A 24,426-nucleotide genomic window follows, 5' to 3' on the forward strand; every position below is an offset into this window, starting at 1 on the left:
GATGATGATGATTGATGATGTGATAATAATGGGAAATACCTGCCAGCCAAACGGTAGTCTCTGCTACCTAAAAAAAACCAGGGATAGACAAAATGTGGGCTCCAAGGATGTCTTGGTGGCTCTCAGCCTCTCCAGATAGAATGAATAAATTAAGGCAGTTGCAGCTCTCTGTTTATATGACCTTGGCAGGTGATTGGGACAGAAAATAGCAACACAAAGAACCTGTCCTGACACTCTGGACTGCCCTGTTATGACCACACACACACATTCTCTCTAATGAGTTCTAGCACTCTAAAATTAGCTTGTTGAAAAATAGGATTAACTTCAGCAGTAACTGGGAAATCTAGCGAGTTAAGCCAAAATGTCAGGGAAAAAGTAGTGTACTACCAACTCAACAAGTTAATAACTAGTCATCTCCAAGCTTCTTCCAGTGATCTCAAAAGAACATTGATAGCTGCAAAAGGGAGAATAGACTAGAAATGTATTTGTGTGTGACTGACATGTGTGCTTGAAAGATTGAAAATTCAAATACAGACTACATTGGTTTTGGCCGCAACCACTGATTACACCCACCCACATGTGCCCTTCCAAAGCAAAAAGGTTGTTCGCTCCTGTTTAAGCCAATAATAAATATTTGGTGTTGTCGTATCTTTTGAAGATGAATGATAAAGCATGTTACTTTGTTTAAGTCAAGGTTATGTTCTTGGACTTCTGATGAAAACTGAGACTGATGTAAGTTATAGGGAGCCAGTTCCATGGGGAATCATGGAAACCAGAGGGATGTGTTCCAATGGAACAGAATTAGCCATGAAGTTAGCGGACTCAATTCAACACCAATATTAAAGAGATCTATTTTATTTTATTTTTTTAAAACCTGCTCATCCTTTTTAGGCTAAAAAGAATGTTCAGATGTTGTCCAGAGGGACCAGAGAAGGCACCAACTGTTGATCCTAAAAGGTTCTGACTGGGGTGAAATGGCTTGCAGAGAGAGAGAGAGGGAATTATAGGAAGTACCTCACAACCTCTGAGGATGCCTGCCATAGATGTGGGCGAAACGTCAGGAGAGAATGCTTCTGGAACATGGCCACACAGCCCGAAAGACATACAACAACCCAATTATAGGAAGTCTTTTCTTCTATTGTGCCATCTCCAGCAGGCTTCCTTGCTGGAGAAACAACATCAGGCAAGAGAGTGAGAGAGTACAGCTCTTCTCCTGGGTCTTTTGCCGCAGCTGCAGAGGATACAACTGGAGAAGAACAGGCAAAATAAATGAATAAATAAACTGCAAATATGCCCATTAATGCCTCTCTTCCCATTCAGTCTTCAGTAATAAGAAGGCTCTAAGGTGTCACAAGGTTCTTTGACATTTTTACTGGAGAATGTTTAGCAGGCTGGCCCCTTTTGGCATTGTCATTGTTACCCTTGCTCTCAGCCTATCACAGCTCTTCCACCTAAAAGGCAGAGGAAATTGTTCTCTTCAACCACACCAAGATTCCAGGGTTTTTTTTTCCCTTTCATCACATAACTCCTTCTAAGCTGTCAAAGAAATCACTTATTTGCAGCAACAGTAGATCATCAGCTACAAAAGTTGCTTTCTCCTTTTTCCACTCTCCCTAGACTAGGTATATAAAAGAAACCCAGTCCAGCAAGCTCACCTCACCTTCCTCAGTCTCTCACCTCTTTCCTCTTGCTCAACATCTGAGGCACCATGGTCTGTCTGTCTGTCTGTCTGTCTGTCTATCTATCTATCTATCTATCTATCTATCTATCTATCTATCTATCTATCTATCTATCTATCTATCATCTATCTATATCTATCATGTTAAAACAAAATCACCATGTAAAACAGTAAAACCATTTAAAAGACATACAAAGGCTTTAAAAAATAAATCCAAAAACCCAATGTAAAACGTTCCTGCTTCTATATTAAAAGCTACCTTAAATAAAAAAGAATCTTTGATTACTGGTGAAATGTATTTATTCCTGGAGAAAGGTGGTCAATTTGAACTGTCATGGGGTCAGAGAACTCAGCAAAGAGGAGAGCAGAGGAGATTTTTTTTTCTTGACTTCCCCAGCAGATCAAAGGCAAAAGGAAAGAGATCTAGTCTCTTCTAGCTCATGTGCTCGTCTCCAATAATAGCTGTTTGCACCTCGGCCATACACTTATGTTACTTGTCCACACATGTCCCAGTTTTCATCTGTGAAATGTTTGAGGATATGCATTGTGTCACCCACTTCTCACTGCTATATGCCTCTTCAGTTCCAGAAATGTTGCTTATTTCTTGCCCAAATGATGAACACATTTGAAATATACATCAATGATGAGCAAATATTTGGAGGACAAATTTTTGTCTCTGTACTCTCCATAGACCTGCAAGTTCTGTCAAAAATGCAAAACAAATCACACAAAAATACCCTAATCAAACAACACCCCCTTTCATGCAAGAAGTGGGCAGAAATCAACTTCTTCTTTAGAAAAAATGTTATTTTGTTGTTGTATATCACAGAGGATTCATTTGGCAGGGGAGCAAAAAAGCCCATGAGCCACATCCCTACTTATTCCCTAGGTAGTTCCCAAATGAGAATATATTGTTCAGTGAAGTCTTCTGAAACTCAATAAAATGTGTATTATATTTAATGGCCAGGAAATGAATCCATTATAATGTGAATACATAATAGTTTTAAACTTTCATAAGCTTCTGTACTTCTAAGTTCCTCAGGGGACGAAGTGCAAGAAAAGTCTTTCAAGATGTTGTGACAATGAACATTGCCTTTGATGCAGACATGAAGACTTTTAAAAGGATGAACCAATTCCCACCAATAAAAATAAGAACACTCAGAAATAACTGTAGATATTCCAGAGTGAGACAGAGGGGGAGAGAGTGAGAGAGAACGAGAGAGAGAAAAATCCTTTACTCAGCAAAATTAAAACGAGTCTCTCCTGACAGAGGCTTCTTTGGGAGTTACAAAAGCCATTGTTATGTTCTCAACCATTGGCTTCGAACCAAATCTCAGAAGCTAAGAGACAGCAAAGAAAATGAAAACAAAGCTCTGTAATTTACAGAGAACTCCGAAGGTGCCAGAAAGGTCAAAAACATAATAAGAACAGCTATCTACAAGGGCATCTGGGATATAACTCATTATTAACCATTTTTCACCCTGCTCAATCCAAGGCGCACAAGTTTTTGGAGCAATGACACATAGTTGACTTGATGGCCATTACTTTTTGTCATGGGAAGGATTTTGCAGAAAGGAGACTTGATTCTTTGCAAGCAAAATGGAAGCTTTTGACTGTGCTGTCAATAGCAGCAGGACCAGCAACCTGACAGATAATTACTAAGAGCCAATATCAGATGGTGAGTCGTTTGTGTGAAGTGGTTCACCATGCTGTTTGACGTATTTGTGCCGTGTTAGCATAGTGCTCTTTGCTTTACTTAGATAAAAGTTTTCCTGGAATAATTGGTACATATCAGTAAGTAAAATAGGTGATAGTCCCTATCACACAACAGTGTGTACATCCCACTACCCATTTGTCTTTCCACCCCCACCTCTGTGATTCTCCTTTCCCAAGATACTAATGGATAAAATCCATAAATAGCCCCCAATCCCACAATGTCACCCACCTTAGTGCAATGGGTTCCTTCTGTTTCTGGACTGGCATGCCAGCAGTAATCTGAGATTAATGACACCAGGGGATGTGACACTCCTCCTTTCCCTTATCCTCCTCACCTCCTATTCAGTGGTTTTCCTTTGATTTTATAGGATGTTTTGCCTTTTAATGTTTAGTTTTGTACTAACAATAAAAAAGGGGAACAGCAGCAGTGCTAGAAAGGCACAGTTACAAATATATGTGGGCATCTGATCTCAGGATTGTGGAATGGCAAATCAATGCAATTGCACTATTGAAGAGAGATAGGGCATTGAAAGTGTTCACCTTGGCATGCATTATCAATGTTAATGTGACTGCAATTGAATAGCAGGGCCTTGTGTTAAAGCCAACTGTGTGCTGTGTGAAAAGGTGCTGCCTCTTATCCATTCTTATTATAACATTCTGTTTCAAAGGATGAACCTGGGTTTTTGTATCATGAGAGTGGAAATCTATTCCATTTACTTCTTAGGTCTATCTCATTTATTTTTAAAGATTTTTTTTGACACAGCAAGCTGTTTGGGTTTCCAATCTGTTGTTTTAAGGCTTCCCTAGATCTAGTAAATGTAGCACAAATCCAACTTTTGCTATATATTATTATTCACAGGCTGAAAATCTCTGTAAGCAGATATGAAAGTGGGAATTATTTTAAAATTAATTCAAGATTTTCTGTTTCTCATACTTAGAAATGGCCAAACCCTTTGCTTCTGACATTACAAAAGGACTATACTTTATAGAGAGTATTATGGCTTAATATGCTCATAATCTGCAGATAAATATTCCCTGAAGAATACATTTGTGATAAGGTAGGTTTCCAGGCTGAAGTGACAACATTAAACAGATACCAAAACACTGATATTGTGCTTCAGTATGACAGAGCATCTATTTCCCAAGTGAGCTGGGGCTGTCAGCTAAATTTTATGCATCTGTTGCGGAAACGATATTCATTTAACAATATGTATGCCTCAGATACCTTCCAAATATACACCGTTTAACGGCCCTATATAAATCATACAAAGCAAAAACATTCTAGAGGGTGTATCTTCCTTTATTGTATATTATACTTAAAATATTGCAAGTGTGTAATTCCTAGGCACCTTGAAAACATCAATTGAGAAGGAATGTGATATGTCTAGAATCTCAATCCTAAACTCATTGCTTTTAGGATAAAAGCACGTGTTCTGTATATTTGCACTGATGTTTTTTGAAAGAAATGTAAAAAGCAAAGGTGGGGAACTTTAGGCCTTCCAGATGTGTTGAATCTCCTATTATACACTGTGCTGTCTGAGGGTTCTGGGATTCAAAGCCCAAAATACTGAGTGTCTAAAGTCCCTCCAGATCAGTTTAAAATGCTCATGAGGAGCAACATATCAAATATACAACAAAATTTTATGATCCATTGTGCCAAAAATGATATTAATTTATTTATGTCTCACCCTATATCTGAAGCTCTCCGGGAGACATACAACAAAATCAATTTAGGACAATAACAATGAATTTTGAATGAATTAAAATGCATCACACCAGTCATCACTTAAAAAACATTTAAATAAATGAATGGATAATCCATGAGTAATACTTTCAAGAGGAGGGATCTTGACTATTGTCAAAGTGTTGTGTGATTTCAGCTAAAATTGTGGGTTTGGGCCTGGAGTGCCACGCTTCCAAAGGACCAGATAAGACACAGATAGCTTGAAGGCCATTTATTCTCAATGGTCAGAGAGAATGTCAGCAGAGACAGCACTCCAAAGAATAGAAATACTGCAATTGCGAATACATAGCATATTTATTGTATTTTGACAGCTAATCAAGTCTACTATGCTGGCTCCTGATTGGCTCAGAAAATTACCAGCTAGGATACGTTCCCTGAATGGTCCAGGGCTCTGACATCATCGCTAGTTGATCATTATTGTGACAGAAACTTAAATAAACTGTCATTGGATTATTTTGAATATTTGTGTCCATTTATCGATCTGCCCATGAGAGGGACATGATTGAAAAGGAATGCGCTGGAGGAAGTGATAATGGGCTTAAATATTTTAGCTCTGGTTGATACAATGGTGTTAGGCCAGATAAACTATAGGTGCTTAAGGTGATGGCAATCTCAATGGGGGTTGCAAGAGTGGATCTGGTTTGGGGGCATAGGAGAGGAAGTGTTTCCAAAGACAACTCATATCCTATTAGGTGAAATAGGAAGATGACTTAGAGGCTCTGATGCAAGTCCATTGTGTGTCTCCCCTGAGTCTCCCAGTTCATTGTGAAAGGATTATGGTAATTTGGGGAATCATTTCTGACATCTGAGGTGTGGCAAGGCAACATTTCATGACAGGTTATTACAGGCAAAATGGAAAATGTAATGTGGGCGTGCTGTATGTCCCAATGGAGTGGCTTCTCATAATTTTGAGGTCTAATTTTTGACAACAAAGGTAGAGATCCAGCCACTTCCTGCTTTACCATTGCTTCATTAAATGCTATAGCAAGTAATGCGACTGGGCAGTTTTGCCAGTAATGGTTTAAAAATGAGGGAAATATGGGGTACTTTGATGTTCACAAAGAAAAATTGCACATACATTGAGTAAACACAATACTTATTGTTCTATTGAGTAGGAAAAGAAAGCAAAGAACATCTGTTCAGAGGTGAGAAATAGAGGATAATTTGAAAGAGGGATTGTTCTCCAACTCAATGTGGCGCAATGTGTTGTCAAAGGCTTTCATGGCCAGAATCACCACTCAAAGTGGTGTGTTTGACCTCAGGGTAGCCCATTCTGATTAGCTGGCTCAGATAATGTGAGTCAAAAAGGGTGCTATATGGGTGGCACCTAGCAGTCCATTGCACTCTGCTTTCCTTATTTATCTTGATCATTGGTGACACATTGAAATAAAGAAAAGAATTGCAGGAAGACAGAAAGATCTCATCTCTGCAATTTTGATTTTCATTGCTCTTGCTTAATGTCATTGCTTTCTGTGAGTTAATACTGGGTATATGGCACCAGCTGATCACTACAGATAGCAGAATATTTGACTGATGTCTGTAGATATTACTTCAATGACTGATAAGCACGCATAAATTGTTTTTACAAGATGGATTATTTGCATTAAATTGATATTTCTAGCAATACGCCAGATAGTTGGCTTGTCAAAATATACCAATAATACAGGGATTATGTTCTTTTTTTTTTTTGAAGTTTTGAGAATTGTTTAGACAGTTTAACTTAGGTTTACTTCAGTTAAAGAATATGCATATGGGAAATTCTTGGGAAGACTTACTATATAATTTAGATAGTAAATCAACTGACTAATAATAAGCTTACTAATAAATCTATAATTTCATATGGTCTTACATCTAAGTTATGAAGATTTAGGCAGTGCACATAAATGTGTGAGTTTTAAATGTTCAGACTTTGAATAGTCTGTTACATTCTATTGCCCCCCCCCCCCCAAAATGAGGATTAAGCCTTATACCTTGAGTGTGATAATGAAATCTGATGCTATTTCATGGTTGCCAGGTAAACAGTCACCAATTCTGTGAGACTTCAGGGTCAATATCTGAAATAGAAGATGCACCATTGTGATGTATAGGGGTGGTCAGGCTAAGGTTAATAGGTAAGTGGGACTCTAGAACAATTGGATAGAGAAACAGGTGCAAGGGCAATGTGCCCAAAATCTGGGTAAGAACTGGAAAAGAACAATTCAGAAAGGCAGTTGCTAGTGTATGAACTTGGTGCTGGAATGATGCTACCATTGGCATCAATTTGGGTCTTCAAGGTAGGGACATTCCAGAACCAGGGTGCTATGGGAGTGAAGGCCATCTCCCATGTCTTCAGAGAGTATATTAGCTCCACTATTGAAAAACAGAGGAGGGGATCTTTAGAAGATATAAAATCCTTGGTCTTAGCTGTATATAGGATGAGCCAATATTCTGAATTCAGGTAGGAAGTATATTTACAATTGATGAACTTCCTTTAAAATCAGTGTTAAATGGTTTCTCTACAGGGCTTCAGTAATTAAATTGCTCCAAGCTGCACTAGCAGGGAGAAAATTAAATAAATTACTCATTTGCCATAACAATTTTTTTAAAGAAAAACCATACCACTATTTTCAACTTTAAGATTGGCCAATAAGATTCCATGTTCATTAGTATCAAAAATCACACAGATCAACAGGCTCTTCCTATATTTCATAACAAGTTATTAATCAGGCCAATTCATTTTATTTAGTTTTATTTATTTATTTTAGTTGTATTCTGCCTTTTACTTGGCATGAGGTGCAAGGTGGTTCCCATGCGTTAAAAAAGACAAAGTAAACTAAAAAGCTTGTTTGAGATAAAAATTAAAAAGCATTGATTGAACATTTTATTAAAAACACCTTACAGCATTAAAAGAATAAAAAGCATAATATTGGAGAAAATGTCACTGTACAAAATGTGAAGGAAGCAATGAAGGAATTGGCTATTTTAGATCTGATCTGAACCAACAGAGACAAACTGGACAAGGTAGAAATAATAGGATCCTTGGCTAGGAATGGTCATTTACTCTTGGAATTTTTTGTACAGTGGAAAGAGGACACCATATCTACTTAGGCAAACATTTAAGACTTCAAGAAAGCTAAATTCAGCAGGTTCATGATGCCTGGGAGTTTCTTAAAGATGAGACATTGAAGGTACAACTGCTAACAATTCCAATGAAGAAAAAAGTGTGAAGTGCCTAAAGAAACTTTCAGAAACGCAGAAATTTTAGAGTTTCTTCATCAAAGAGAAATAGAAACAAATAGCCAGTATCTGCAGGGAAGGCTCAGAAAAGCTAAAGCTCAAAATGAGCTCAGGCTTACTGAAGAGGCTAGAAATAATAAAAAGACTTTTGGTGGGGCTAGAGAGGAAGAACAAGAAAATGGCAGAGTCACTGCACACAGAAGATGTAGAAAGGCTAATGGGACACAGAGAAGATTGAACTGTTTAATATCTTCTTTGCCTCAGTCCTTTCCAAAAAGAAAAATGGTGCTTTAACTGCTGAAAATAAAACAAATTATGCAGCAAGGGGATTACAGGTAAAGGGGTAGAATAGGAACACCTAGCAACTCTAATATGTTTAATAGGCCAGAACTGGATGCACTGCATTCAAGAGTGCAAATGAATTTGTAGACATTTGCAGAGCCAATGTCAATAATTTTTGAGAAATCTTAAAGAACACAAGAAATCTCAGCAGATTGGAGGACAAATGTTGTCCCTATCTTCATACAGGGTAAAAAGAGGCCATCTTGATATTGATACAAGGAAAGGTTCTAGAATAGATCATTAAATATTTTATGCACACTTCAAAAGGATGTTGTAATTACTAAGATCAAGCAAGGAAGAACACATTTAATGTAAGAAGACTCTTTCAACAATGGAATGAACTGCCATGGATGGTGGAGTACTCTCCATCTTTTGAAGTTTTTAAACAAATATCATAAAGGCTTCATTTGGGATGCCTTATTTATACATATGCAATGTATATGTACATTGTGATCTGCCCTAGGTACCCTTCGGGGTGAAAAGGGCGGAATATAAATACTGTAAATAAATACTGTAAACAAACAAATAAAAACCAAAGGCACAAAAGAAAAGGTGGTAAAACTGAAATCAGCAAAGGGCAGCTGAATCTGTGGGAGAGAATTCCACAAATTAGGAGCAGCTCCTGATAAGTTTCTCGCCATTGTCCTCACCAACTGCATCTTTGATGGCGGTGCCACTGGAAAAAGTCTTTCCCTGAAGATCGGAATAGGCAGGCAGGTGCATAGAAGGATATTCAGCCTTATTAAAAACACATTACAACATTAAAAGAATAAAAAGCATAATATTAGAAAAATGTCATTCTTTCCTTGATCTAGATCAGTGGTTCTCAACCTGTAGGTCCGCAGGTGCTTTGGCCTTCAACTCCCATAAATCCTAACAGCTGGTAAACTGGCTGGGATTTCTGGGAGTTGTAGGCCAAAACACCTGGGGACCCACAGGTTGAGAACCACTGATCTAGATACTGCATTCCTATTGAAGAAAGCTACAATTGCATTGGCATTTTTAGCTACTGTATGGTAGTTATGAAGTTCTGAGCTGGCCCCACCAGGACAACCTTGGCATGAATGCTGAAGTCCCCCAATTACAATTCTGTGGATCTCTGACACCACCTCCAATACCACCACAGCCCTCAACATTCATCCAGCCTTGTCATAGAGCAGGCCTGCACAATTTGTGGTTCTCCAGATGTTTTGGACTTTAGCTTCTAGAATTCCTGACCATTGGACAAGCTGACTAGCACTTCTGGGAGTTGGAATCCCAAATACCTAGAAGGCCATAGGTTGTACAGCCCTGTACTAGAGTTTTGACACTAGAAATGATGCTTATCATTTATCATACCGATTGGTATGTTAATCTATTGCTACTGAATCAAAAGACTTCCTGTAGAACCTTACAATTAATACATTTGTTAAATCTGCAAGTTTTCATGGCTAGTCACTAATTTTGTCAGATGGCTGGAATACTATCCAGAATTTCAGATATACTGTATATAGAATATATCCAACTGGTACTAAAGTTGTTAGCTTTAAATAAAAAAAATAAATGCAGATGTGTTGACATTATTTGTTTACATACCCATTGCTGTGGACAGAAATGTTATGGTACTATGTTAAGTCAATTAACATACAGTAGAGTCTCACTTATCCAACATAAACGGGCCGGCAGAATGTTGGATAAGCGAATATGTTGGATAATAAGGAGGCATTAAGGAAAAGCCTATTAAACATCAAATTAGGTTATGATTTTACAAATGAAGCACCAAAACATCATGTTAGACAACAAATTTGGCAGAAAAAGTAGTTCAATACGCAGTAATGCTATGTAGTAATTACTGTATTTATGAATTTAGCACCAAAATATCACGATATATTGAAAACATTAACTACAAAAATGCGTTGGATAATCCAGAACGTTGGATAAGCGAGGTTGGATAAGTGAGACTCTACTGTAGTTAGCAAAAAAAAGCTTAATCCAAATATAAGTCTTGGGAATGGAATTCAACCACATCTGGATAGCCATACATTTGCTACACCTAGAATCATAGAATCTAGAATCATAGAGTTGGAAGAGACGTCATGGGCCATCCAGTCCAACCCCTTTCCAAGAAGCAGGAAAATTGCATTCAAAGCACCCCTGACAGATGGCCATCCAGTCTCTGGTTAAAAACCTCCAAAGAAGGAGCCTCCACCACACTCTGAGGCAGAGAGTTCCACTGCTGAACAGCTCTCACAGTGAGGAAGTTCTTCCTAATGTTTAGGTGGAATCTCCTTTCCTGTAGTTTAAAGCCGTTGTTCCGTGTCATAATCTCCAGGGCAGCAGAAAACAAGCTTACCCCCTCCTCCCTATGACTTCCCCTCACATATTTATACATGGCTATCATGTCTCCTCTTAGCTTTCTCTTCTTTAGGCTAAACATGCCCAGTTCTTTAAGCCGCTCCTCTTAGGGCTTATTCTCCAGGCCCTTGGTCATTTTAGTCGCCCTCCTCTGGACACATTCCAGCTTGTCAATGTCTCCCTTCAATTGCGGTGCCCAGAATTGGACACAGTATTTCAGGTGTGGTCTGACCAAGGCAGAATAGAGGGGAAGTATGACTTCCGTGGATCTAGACCTGATCTATAACTGCTTCAAAATTAGTTACACCAGTATCTGCTATCCCTCAATAGCTGCTGGAAATGACAATTAATGTTTGCAAGGTATCAGTGGACAGACTCATGCCAATGTAGCTGTTGATCACATTTCACATTCTTAGCATTATATTCCATTTTCAAGTGTAACTTTTCTACTAATATTTCTATATTCAGAGAAATTGGGAACTGTAGGTTTTAAAACCCAGCTTTGAAGTTATGCCACTGATCCATAGCAATGATACCATTTAAATTCTGATTAGAGAATTAGAGTAATCCTTTGGAGGTGGTAAAACACAATTTATGCCTAATACCATAACATAGAAAATGCAGTGATGAAAGGTGTCAGAGAACATCTTAATTCTACTGTTTTTAAAATAAATACTTGAAATTTACATATGTACCCATAGAGGGCAAGTTGGAAAGTTCTATGAATAACAGTTCTATGAAAGAATGGTAATCAGATACCCTCTGTCTCCTTTTCTTGGGTTCAATCACTTTTCATCTTCAAATTCAAAGGGCATTATTTATAATCTTCTTTCTTGAAATTCATAAAAAGGAGCTTAATTTTTTTCCACTGCAGCTTAATTTTATTCAATTTAACATTAGGACACAGCTGAGAGACCCTCTGTTTCACCACAATACCTGAAACTGCAGAGATAGAAAGTAAAATGGGTCTGTTCATCCATTTGAATCAGTCTAAGGGAGAAAGCAGATTTTGTGTGAAAGAAATATATTACACACATTGTACCCTTTTTATTTTTCATTTTAACTGTGGATTTGCTGTGTGTATGAGTAGAACAATGATGGTGGGGCAAGAGGCCACTTAGCTTTCCATTATTTTTCCCTTTGCGATCTCCCTAAAGTACCTTCTCCCATGCAGAGACAAACCAGGGGGACTATGTAACCTTTCCACCTTGACATTCCTCTCTTGCACCCACCATTCTTATGTTAATGACTATAGCATCTGAGGCAGTTTTTTCAACATTTTTTTTTAAAAAGCATAGTGAGGATGATGTTCAACAATATCATAAAATAACTTTGGAATTGTCCTTACAAGACAGTCTGGAGTCAGGTCCTATGTGTACATTTCCTTGGGCATGTGGCTTGATTCACATGTACAAATGAATTGCTGAATGACAACAATATCCTATCATGTTTTGCTTCTGTGAACAGTTTATAATACATAGAATCTTATGCAGAGAACATTGACCTATCTGCTCAAATTGTAACAAACATAGCTAACTTCCACAACATCAGTATTGTTATGCAAGCCACATTCAGACATGCACTACACATCAGGATTTTTACTGACTTTCTGAAAAATCTGTTGACTTCTATCAGTGGGGTAATAAAGATTTGTCATCACCTGTCTCAAGTTCAAAAAGGAGGAGGATTTCTTGCAGACACACACACATGTTGTACCACCAAAGACACAAATTACATTAAAAAAAGTTAAAGGTAAAGGTTTTCCCCTGACATGAAATCTAATCATGTCCAACTCTGGGGGTTGGTGCTCATCTCCATTTCTAAGCCAAAGAGCTGGCATTGTCGTAGACATCTCCAAGATCTTGGCTGGAATGATTGCATGGAGCGCTGTTACATTCCCACTGGAATGGGATTTCATGGAGCACTGTTACATTCCCTATTCACATTTTCATGTTTTCGAACTGTTAGGTTGGCAGAAGCTGGGGCTAACAGCAGGAGCTCAACCCGCTCTAACTGCCAACCTTTTGGTCAGCAAGTTCAGCAGCTCAGTGGTTTAACCTGCTCCTAAAAACAAGTTAGGGTGCCCTAAAAGAGAATTTATCCTCAAATCCAAAGCTGGGTTTTCTAAAAGTTTGCAGGTAAAGCTTTTCTTGCTCTGTGAGCTAGAATGCAGTTAAGAGGCCATTCCATTTTATTTTTCTTAAATAAAATAATGGAAAAAAAGGAAGTAGAAGTAGGAATCCCTGGGAAAGTGATGAATGAAAGCTAGCCATGACTGGACCTGGATGTCAGATCTTTGCCAATAGAAAAGCTTCACGGAGGCACTCTCTTGGACAGTTTTTGACTGCAAGCACAATTAAAGAGATATGACTCTTGCAAGATCATAATGCCAGGGAATACTGAAGGCAGAAAAAAGAGGATAGATGGCTTTACAGATTGGATGGTCATTAAAGGAAACCACAGGCATGAGTTTGAAAGACTTGAGCAGGTTTGGGTACTTGAAGTCTCTCATTCTCAGGGTTGCCATAAAGTCAAAGTCAATTTGGTGGGAAACAACAAAAACAGCTTCCTGCCACCCAGCCACTTAGTGAATTGAGCTTGGTTGCTTCATATGGAACTTGCTATCTTGGACAAGAGACTATTGAAACAGAATTCCACTCCCCACGTTAGTCCATTCATGTCTATTTTCTTTTCCAGCGTCGAATACTGCATAATTGACTTTGCTGAATTTGTACTTTTCTGTACATCTTCTCCAGCACTGCTAATCCACCACAAGCACCAAGCACCAAATGCTATCCATTTTGTAAAGCTGTAAAGAGACTCAACATTTCCACTGCAGCCTTTCCAGTAAACAAACAAACTTGAGCACTGTATAATGGATGACACACAGATGCTAAACTACTGCCCTGTGTGGCCTCTGATGAAATGTGCCAAGCAATCAAGTAATGACTTGGAAGGGACTTGCTTAATTACTTGCAAGATATGACTGAGTAAGCCACAGCAGATGCTAATCACAGTTGAGTTTATTTATTAGGGACTTGTGGACATTGATTGAATTGGTACTCTCCTTCTGATTTCTTCGGGGAGAATTTGAAAAATTGGGGCCTATCTCTGATGTGATTAAAATACCTAGGAAAAAGGAAAGACCATCATTAAAAGGGTCACTTTGAGAGAGTGAGGATTGGGCAGGACTGGGGACCTTGTCAACATGAGGCATCTGTAATGGGACAGCATGAATGGCCTAACATAATTATGTGTTAATGCTTAGGCAGAGCTCAGCAGAAACATTAACTTCTTAATCCTTCAGCCGCTCATGCCTTGTTTGAGGCAGAAAAGAAGCTAGTTGCCATCACTTGTCGGAGAAGGAACAATTATACTTCTCCCAAAAGAAAAATAAAACAGTACCATGTATTTCGGAGAAAAGAGGACAACTTGTACTTTGGAAAGTTAGGGATTTTTGATCCCCCCTCCTCTCTTCTCTCCGACTGATTATTAAATGAAATTAGGTGAAACAAATTTAAGAGCATTTATTCCTATCATTTAATTAATGCAGTCTAGACTTAAGGTCTGACATCAAGATATTTTTGAGTCTCTTATGTGCCATTAGGGATTTTATGTGCCATTAGCAAATACACACAAATAGAGGCATAAAGGCTGTTTTGTTTTCTAAATGAAGAGATTGAAATAAAGATCATTTTGACCTTTTGTTGTTTCCTTGTTTTTAAAAAGGAGATGGCATTTCCCCTCAAATACAGAGAAACACAAAATGCTTGATTTAAATAACAAGTTGAATTTAATCGTGAATGCAGAGCTGGATGACAGTTCCAGTGTGTGTCTATGTACTGTATCTCAAAATGGAATATTCCTGCTCAGGGTTGCAAGGGGTGTAGCCAGTGAACCATGATCCTTTGGAGAAGAGTCCATTCTATTTCACTTGGACAGTAACAAGATCCAAACAGTCTATATTCCAGGAAATAATGCCTGACTGCTCACTGGAGGGAAGGATATTAGAGGCAAAGATGAAGTACTTTGGCCACATAATGAGAAGATAGGAAAGCTTAGAGGAGATAATGATGCTGGGGAAAATGGAAGGAAAAAGGATGAGGGGCAACCAAGGGCAAGGTGGATGAATGATATCCTTGAAGTGACTGGTCTGACCGTGAAGGAGCTGGGAGTGGCCACGGCCAACAGGGATTTTTGGTGCGGGCTGGTCCATGAGGTCACGAAGAGTCAGAAGTGACTGAATGAATAAACAACAATCCCAACAATCCCAATCCCAAATGAAAGTTAGGGTCCTTCCAGACAGGCCCTATATCCCTGGATCTGATCCCAGGTTTTCTGTTTATCCCAGATTATCTGGCAGTGTGGACTCATATAATCCAGTTTAAAGCAAAAAAACCTAGGATCAGATCCTGGGATATAGGGTCTTTCTGGAAGGGCCCTAAGAAGAATGGTGGATAAAGCTATTGCTATCGAGCACAGCTACCCCCACCCCTATTAAAAAGGGGATTTATAGTTCTCCAAGGGCAAGGGGGCAAAATGAATTGCAGCGGCACCCTTCCCTCTATATGAAGTCTTCCCTAAGCCACCACAGACCTGCAGCAAGCTACACTCTCCAGAAATTGATCTTTTCGATTTTTAGACTTTTTGAACCAAATCTTTAATCTGGATCAGCATAAATTTGCAGGGAATCAGGACTCCTTAAATTAGCACCCCAGGATCAAATGCAGATCTCATGGAGTTGGGTCCACTCAAGAGCCTCTTTTGCAGACCCTCAGGAATCTTTAACGGGTGCCCTGATCTCGACTCTCCCCTGACAAAGGGAAGCCAGACCTTGCTCACTAGTTGGTGCAATTCCACACCAGCAATTGTCTCATGAAGGTCTCTCTGGAGACATAAAATATCCAGTTATCCAAAATGAAACATATCCTTAGGATGCTACAATGTATCTTCTCTCATGGTCTTCACAGCACTTTCCTCTCAGGCTCTATCCTGTGTCTCCATTTTTCTCTTTTCTCTCTGAACATGCACACTGTTGTGCAGAGGAGCCACATAATAAAAGAAAAAGGAAATGACCTTTGCAATTCTTCCACACATGACCTCTGTGCAGTCATTTAATCTCTCCCAGACCCCTGCTTCTCTCCCCTATTTCCTTCCCTCTATCAGATGGCAGAAAGGGCGGGCACGTGTATTGCCCTGCTACCTTTTCTACCATTCCATGGGCTTTTTTGCTCCAAAATGTGGGTTGGAGCTATCCAAAACACACTTATCTTCCCTTACTTGGGAGGAAGCTCCTTTCAGTGCTCTGAGAAGAAAAGTAGGTAAGGCCTGCCATTCGTTGTCTGATGGACCTTCCTTGTCATGCTTAAAGGTGGCAAAACAGGGCTAAAAAGCCCTGTGTGAAGAGGTCCTATATAATATCACTTAAAGAGTAGCAGATGAATAAGGGATAAAAACCACCAAATAGTGAATGGTTCGTTTGTGTCTATTTTGTTAACTTGTTTGTGTTTCTGTTCTATTATCTTAATAAATGTATAGTTGTAAACAGAATGTAGTTTGTAGTTTTTAGTGTTATATATCCCCCCCCAAACTGCTTGTTTTCTCTCTTGAATAAAAATTACTTATAAAAGGAAGAGAAGAAAAAAGAAAAGGAGAAGGATTATTTTGTGACCACCAAGCGTGCTTAATCTTAATTGGATTGTTCAAGTCCCCAGCCCCAATCTATTTCTCCCTCCTTCTGCCCCTCTCCCCATAGCAGACTTATGACATGAACAGTTGGGAATTTCTTCCTCATAATGGTGGGAGGAAATGTTATCTAGAATGAAAATTTATGGCAAAGAGATCCAACTATAGGTGTACACTTTCTCAAAACTGGCTTTCTCTTTCTTTAAGCATAGCTTTGAGATCGTTAGCTTATGGATAATGACATATGTTCACCCACTCAGAGAGAACAGCACTTCAGTTAAGGTGACTATGAATTTGCCTAAGCTGAATTATTATATTGTACATTTTGTGTAGATAGATAGCATATGTTAGTATAAAGTTGTATATTAAAGTATGACTTTAATATAACACTGAACTAGACTACAAAAAGGATCCACCCACATCCCACCAAATGCAACAGTGTAAAGGTGGTGTCTGAGACACTGTTGAATAGAGTACAAGTTGGAAAGAATGTGTAAAAGTCTTATAAAACCAGGCCTTTATAAAATAGTTGCATAAGAGATAACATGGCATTGCTGACTGAAGTTAGGTTTGTTTGTTAAGAACCTAATATTTTGTATGAACTAACAGTTACCTAGAAAAGAGGAGAAGTGGAGGGAAGGAATACATAATAGTGTAGAGAAGGAACAGAAATGGTATGATGGGAAACCCGAACAGGAAACATGTTTAAAGTGAGGGCAAGCGATACTCCTTTAAAGAGCGGAGGAAGTGAAATATATGAAGTGCAGGCTAGGGCTGATTTTGGAAAAGTAATGTGGAGGACATATTTTCTGTATTTGAAGTATAGGAAAGTTGTCACTGGGAGGTTTATAGCATAGCATGCCCAGTTCATTGGTCAGCTGCACGATAACACTCCTTTTTATTAGTGGTGAATGTCTATTAACTTTTTTGTTTTGAGTTATGTGGGACTTTCTTATTTAGGCCTTCTCTAGGCTTCTTATTTCTTTTTGTTCCAACTCTGGGTTTAGTTATTCAAATCTTTTAAATATATCACTAATCTGGAGAAAGAATCCACTAATCTCATCTTCATCCTCACAACTTTTACTTACCATGAAGGTTTATTACCAACTCTATATCCTATTTCAGATCTCTATGACTAACCCTTCTTCTCTGTCATAACTGGCCTGATTCTCACATTCTGCTAAGTGGGTTCAGTAGGTTAACTGTGGCAATACAATGCAATGGTTTATCCAAGTTTCCATGACCTTGGACTGAATGTAGATATTGTGCATACACAAAAAGATTCCAGCCATAAAAACTAAACCGTGTTTTAGCTCTGTGACATGACATGACACATTTGTCTGCTTTTTCAACAGGAGGATATGGGAGAAGGTCTTCTTAGTTGTGGCAGCCTGAATATGTTCCCTTTGAAGATCTGACTGCAGCCAATGTTTGTTGTTCTCTAGTGTCAAGCCAAGTACGTCTTTTTATTAAAACTTTTGGACACTAATTTAATTCAAAGTGAACATGCATAAGGCTTTTAAGTTGTTTTAACAGTTGTTTTGGTTGATATGTTTTTATCTTATAGAATTATGTATTGACTTAATTAGGAAGTGTTGTAACTTATTTCTATTGTACGCTATCCTCATATCCTATGATTAAGAGCTGAATAGAAATATTTAAATTTTTATGATAGGAAGATCTCATCTCCCCCCCCTCTCCCCCTCTCTACCTCCCTCCTTCCATTCATTCATTTATCCATAAAAGTTTTCTGCAAAAGCAAAAGCATAATCATGCAACTACCCTGATAAGGTTTCCATGTGCTCCCATCCAAAGGGATATTAGGAGGGCCCAGGGAGGAGAGGGGAGCTGCCCTTCATCTTCCTGGAGATTGCAGGGGAGTGGTCCATGCTTTTGGTGATGGTTTTGTACTACTAATACTAGTTCTTGACAAAGCAGACAGCCAAATGGGGTATAACTATTTAATATGTTACTGCCTTTCCCCCTGTTTGTCACAGTTTCATCCCACCTGCTGTTCCTGAGTTTCACATGCTATAAAAGCAGTTCTTACTGAGAGGTGCCCTGAAGGCACAGCTAGCTCTCAAGCAAATATCAATATCAGCTTTGAATGGCCTAAATGTATTTTAAACAAGACATTTCCAAACTGTTTTAGTGTTGACTGTGTATAGTCTGCTGCAAAATAGCAATTAGAGTTCTGTTGGCACTTTCATTACCATCTCTTAGTTTGTGGAGTTTTATTTCATTCAGTTCCATTTCTTTTTTTGGGTGGAAGGGAGAGACAAAACTTATAAAACATTCTCTCTCTCTCTCTCTCTCTCTCACACACACACACACACACACCCAAGAGAGCAAAATTATCCAGCAGTTTGGATTTTCACTGTTAATATGCCACTGTGTAATGCTGAAAGTAAAAGAGGTTGCAAAGAAAAGATATTCACAAGGCGGTTTGCATACACTAAATAAAAGTCATTCCCAATTCATATAAAGGGGTGGGCATTTCTACTGACTCCACCCAATGACATATCCCTGCCTGTATAACACTCAATTTCTAAGAATTTCCTATTCCCACTGGGATTTTCGTTGGGTGCTAAAGTAGCATAACCCAATTCCCTGAGATTTCAGATTCAATGCCTAACTTGCCAGGCATAGGAATGAGACAAGCAGGTCAGAAAAAACATGGCTTTATAATCAAAGAGGCACTAAGGTGGGAAAAGAATGAGTAACACTTAACAGCAATTGGGTATCTTGTGTGAATACTAGATCTGCCACCACTATACATCTTCTTTGTGAGTTTACTCCATAAATATACTCCTCCTATTAGTACAGAAAAGGAGGGGAACTACAGGAGGATTAGGAGGAATAGAAGACAAGGCTCTGAACTTAATGATAACCAAACAAAAGTGCTGCAGTAATAACAATTTTGAGCTTTATGCTGAGTCATTTCATATTCTCTATCTGTTCTTTAGACAAGATTTTCCACTGATCATTGTCTAGCTTTCTGTATTAAGTATTTTGCAATGACTAACTTCTCTCCCTGTTCTCAGGATTCTCATAAGAAAAGAGTTTTTGACTTTAAAAGATGGGATACTTTCTTGAAAGTCACAATGTGTTATGACAATAAAGATGTATTGTGGTACATGGGTAACTTTAAAAGTTAAAAAAGACAAAAAACCAAATTTTAGGATTCTTGAATGTGGTTTATTACAAAGTAAAGTACAGATGTTACCCATCCCATCATGAAAAAAGAAGAGCAGGACAAAAACAGAGGGAAGATTTGAGGAAAGAGGAATCAATATGTACCTCTAAGACTAACTTATCCCAAGTCTAAAAGAGTGATTATGGGCCCTTCCACATAGCCAAGTAACCCAGAATATCAAACCAGAAAATCCCACAATATCTGCTTTGAACTGGGTTATCCGAGTCCACAGTGCCATATATTCCAGTTCAAAGCAGATAATGTGGGATTGTATTCAGTTGTGTGGAAGGGACCTATGAGAGCCTAGTGTATGCTTGATGCTTTCCTACTTTCTATGGCAATGGTTCTCAACCTGGGGTCACCAGATGTTTTTGGCCTTCAACTCCCAGAAATCCTAACAGCTGGTAAACTGGCTGGGATTTCTGGGAGTTGTAGGCCACAAACATCTGGGGATCCCAGGTTGAGAACCACTGTTCTATGGCCATATGGAATTTCACACCACACAATTATGGTACTATGATTATACAGTGATGATGTTTAGGGAAAGGATCTTTACAATTCTCATGCAGAGAGCTTTAATACCTCACCAAATGAAAATCCTAGGATTTCATAGACAATTGCAATTATAGTTAAAGTGGCGTAGTTGTGCTACAATTGCATAGTGTGAAAGCTTTTTCTTTTTGCATTTCCCAACACTTTTGGAGTCAAGATACCAGAAGTATACTAAGAGGTAGTCCTTCTTCTTGATAACAATCGACACATAGAGTATGCCTTATATAAAATGATTGGGACCAGAAGTGTTTTGGATTTCAGATTTTTTTCGGATTGTGTAATATCAGTATTTGCATCTACATATATAACAAAAAATCTTGGAAATGGAACCAAGTCTAGACATGAAATTCATTTATGTTTCATACACACCTTCCATACATACATAGCTTGAAAATAATTTTATTCATATTTTTGTGCATGAAACAAAATGTGTATATGTTGAACCATCAGGAAGCAAAGGTGTTACTATTCCAGCCACCTATGTGGATAATTTTGGATTATGTTTGATTTCAATTTTCCTAATTCCATCTAGACATGCTCAACCTGCACTATATTGAATGATAGATTTTTAAAATCTTCCATAAACTATATATCTTCTACAGAGCCGGCCCTAGGTATTTTTCAAGTGTAGGCGAACAGAATTTTGGTGCCCCCCCAAACCAATCACTGAAAAATAAAAGCGTTGGATAAGCGAAAATGTTGGATAATAAGGAAGTATAAAGGAAAAGCCTATAAAACATCAAATTACATTATGATTTTAAAAATTAAGCACCAAAACATCATGTTTTACAACAAATCAATAGAAAAAGCAGTTCAATACATGGTAATGTTATGTAGGAATTACTGTATTTGCAAATTTAGCACTAAACATTGAACAGGGATATAGGGCAGTGTGGACTTAGATAACCCAGATAGCCCTCAGTATTAAAAAAAAAACCCTCTAAAATCAGGACAATAAATAAAGAACAACACTCTGAAAACAGAAGAAATCCAGACAGTAAACAATCAGGGACAGCTAACTCCTCCCAAAAAAAAAGATTCTCCCAGGCAAGAAGAAGCCAGGCCTTGAAGCCACAGGGCCATTAAATGCTAATCAAGGTGATTAATTACAACATTCACACCTACTTCAAAGAAAAGTTCTTTCTCCCACCCTGGACCTTCTACAGATATATAAACCCCACATACCTAGCTTCCAAGTTCCTACAGACCTCACAATCTCTGAAGGCCCCAAAGGTGGGCTTGCGTGGTGCGAAGGTGGGTCTGCGCTGGCCAGAAGGCCCAGCGCGGCCGCTGGAAGGCCCGAAAGAGAAGGAGGTGGAGAGTGGTGCCCTCCTCCCAGGACGATGGGGCCCCCGGGACGATGGTGCCACAGGCAAATGCCTATTTCGCCTTATGGTTGGACCGCCTCTGATCTTCTAATACTGATGTGAAATACTACTGTAATTGTTTAACAGCATCTTCTTAGATTTCTTGAAATAGAGTAGTAATGGCACCTCCTACTTACTCATGTTAAGTGCACAAACCCAGTCAAGTTATTTTGCTACTTGTTACAAAATCAAAGGAATCCCTCAAGCTCCACTCCCTACTCAAGGTGTGCAATTAGTTCAAAAGGCATGCTGATTCAGGGTCCATTGTTGGCTAACCCCTCATTCTGTTTACTGGGACGTTACTCAAATCAAGAAGGGTGTTGCTGTTTTCAAAGATTCGGCTCATTGGCTACAGTGGGAAACTTTAAAGGCTCAATCCTCAGCCATTTTAAGGCCTATCTGCATGGAACCTACCTCAGTTTTAGACTACATTTATAACTGCCAAGTTTCAAAACAATTCACCAATCTACTGATTTTTTAGAATTATTTTGAGTTTTAACCATAACATTTTTTAAAATAAGACAAACCGCAAGACAGAGTTCTGGGAATTGTAGTTGCTGGTTCTCAGCCAATCAGAGCATGAACACAACCAGGCTTTTTATTGGCTGAGAAACAGAGAAAGAGAAAATCTTCAATCCCCATCATGTTCTGAGAGGAACTCAGAGACTTTTCAATGCCTGTCCCATGCAAGTGCGGCTGGGAAAGTGAGTTCCCAGCAGGGCCCTCTTTGGAGGAGGAGCCTGTGAAACTTTCCAAAAAGAAATGCTGCTGTCAGGGGAGGGAGAAAAAGATGCTGCATTATTTTTATCTTCTCCAGGAGCCCCACAGCAGACCCCTGTCTCAAGTATATTAAATCCGTCCTCTCTAGTAACTGATAAAATCCGGCTTCCTTAATCTGTTTTACTGGGCTTTGTGACTCCCTAATCCCCATTCTGTTTATGGAGATTATATAAAATGGACCACCGAATATTACAATACTTTTTCATTCAAACTGCTTTGGGTCCAAGCCTACTCCCTATCTCTAGAACTAAAAATAGACCAACACCTAACTAACAATTTTTCTGTTTTTTTGTAATACCCCAGATTGGCTGCCAAGGTGGCTGCCTCACTCTACCTAACTGTAGGGGCTGCCAATACCTTAAAGTGATGTATAGCATTCTCAGGCTCTTCTCTTAAGAAATGACTGTAACACACCTAAATGATGTTTGCGTATATTGGGAATATTGGAGGCTTACATTATTATTTGACTAGTGTACAGGCCATATACTGAGGAGATGATGGCCAAGTTCCTGTAGTATTAATATTCCTTAGGGTGTTCTATATGAGCTTAAGAGGTTTCCTTACCTACTATTAATCTCTGGATTAAATAATGAAATCATCCTGTTCAGTGGAGCTAAAAATGGTCCTGCAGTTATACTGGAGGGTTCTGAATTATTTGTAGATTTGTATTTAACAAACTAAAATCTCAGTCTATCCAACTTTGCTTCCCCCCTCGTTCCCTTATCAGAGTAAGCTAAAAAACCACAATGATCTCATTGCTAATATGCATTAATATAGGCTGTGAGCAAAATAAGAGCTCACAGGAGTCCTGGGTTCTCAGACTCCCTTACAAATTCTCTGGAGATTTTTTTTCTAACTTGTAGCACACTCTGCTTGAATTATGATCATAAAATGAGGGCTGTAGATAAACAAACCAGGAATCTAATTGAGCATCCCCCTTATTACCATCCTTTTCCATGAGTAAAATATGACACATTGTGAGCTGTGATACTATAAAATTAATAATAATGAGCATTTTAATGTATCAATTGTCTTGACTTATACTAATGCAGGCTGAGCATCTCTTGTCCAGAATTCCAAAATCAAGAATACTTAAAAATCCAAAATTGTCCACATTGTCTCATGCAAAAAATGATTTAAAATGTGACATGAAATTATCTTCAAGCTATGTACACACAATGTATATGAATCATGGATGAATTTATTGCTGAGATATGGGTCCCATTTCCAAGATATCTCATTATGTACCTGTATAGGTATTCCAAAATCCCATTAATAATGATAATGATAATTATGATGATTATAATCCAAAATCCAATACATTTCTGATCCTGAGCATTTTGGATAAGGAAACTCAATGAGCCATGTCAGTTAGAGTGGTATCAAACTGCATTAATTCTACAGTGTAGAAATGCACCCTAGACTAGCATCAGTAGCATTGTGGGGTAGGAACCAGTAAAGTTTAATGCGCATGATCACATGCATCTGTGAGCATTTGGGGTTTGGCTTTCCTGTTGTTGCCACACTGCTCCCTGCATAAATGAATGCAGAAGCAACGACAACTCTGTGTAACAAAATTTGAAAAGTTTTCTGTTCCTGGTTTGATAGTGCTATTTCCTGTTTATTTGTATGGTACTTATCTTGAAAGTACTTGTTTTACTCCAGAAACTTCATTTTTGTGGCTGCCACAAATTATCTTGAATTGGTTGAGACTCTTATCAGATATCTTATTGACCGCTCTGGGTCCCCCTTGGGGAGAAGAGCGGTCTATAAAATAAATAAATAAATAAATAAATAAATAAATAAATAAATAAAT

This window comes from Anolis carolinensis, chromosome 2 (genome assembly GCF_035594765.1).
Source record: "Anolis carolinensis isolate JA03-04 chromosome 2, rAnoCar3.1.pri, whole genome shotgun sequence".
NCBI lineage: Eukaryota > Metazoa > Chordata > Lepidosauria > Squamata > Dactyloidae > Anolis > Anolis carolinensis.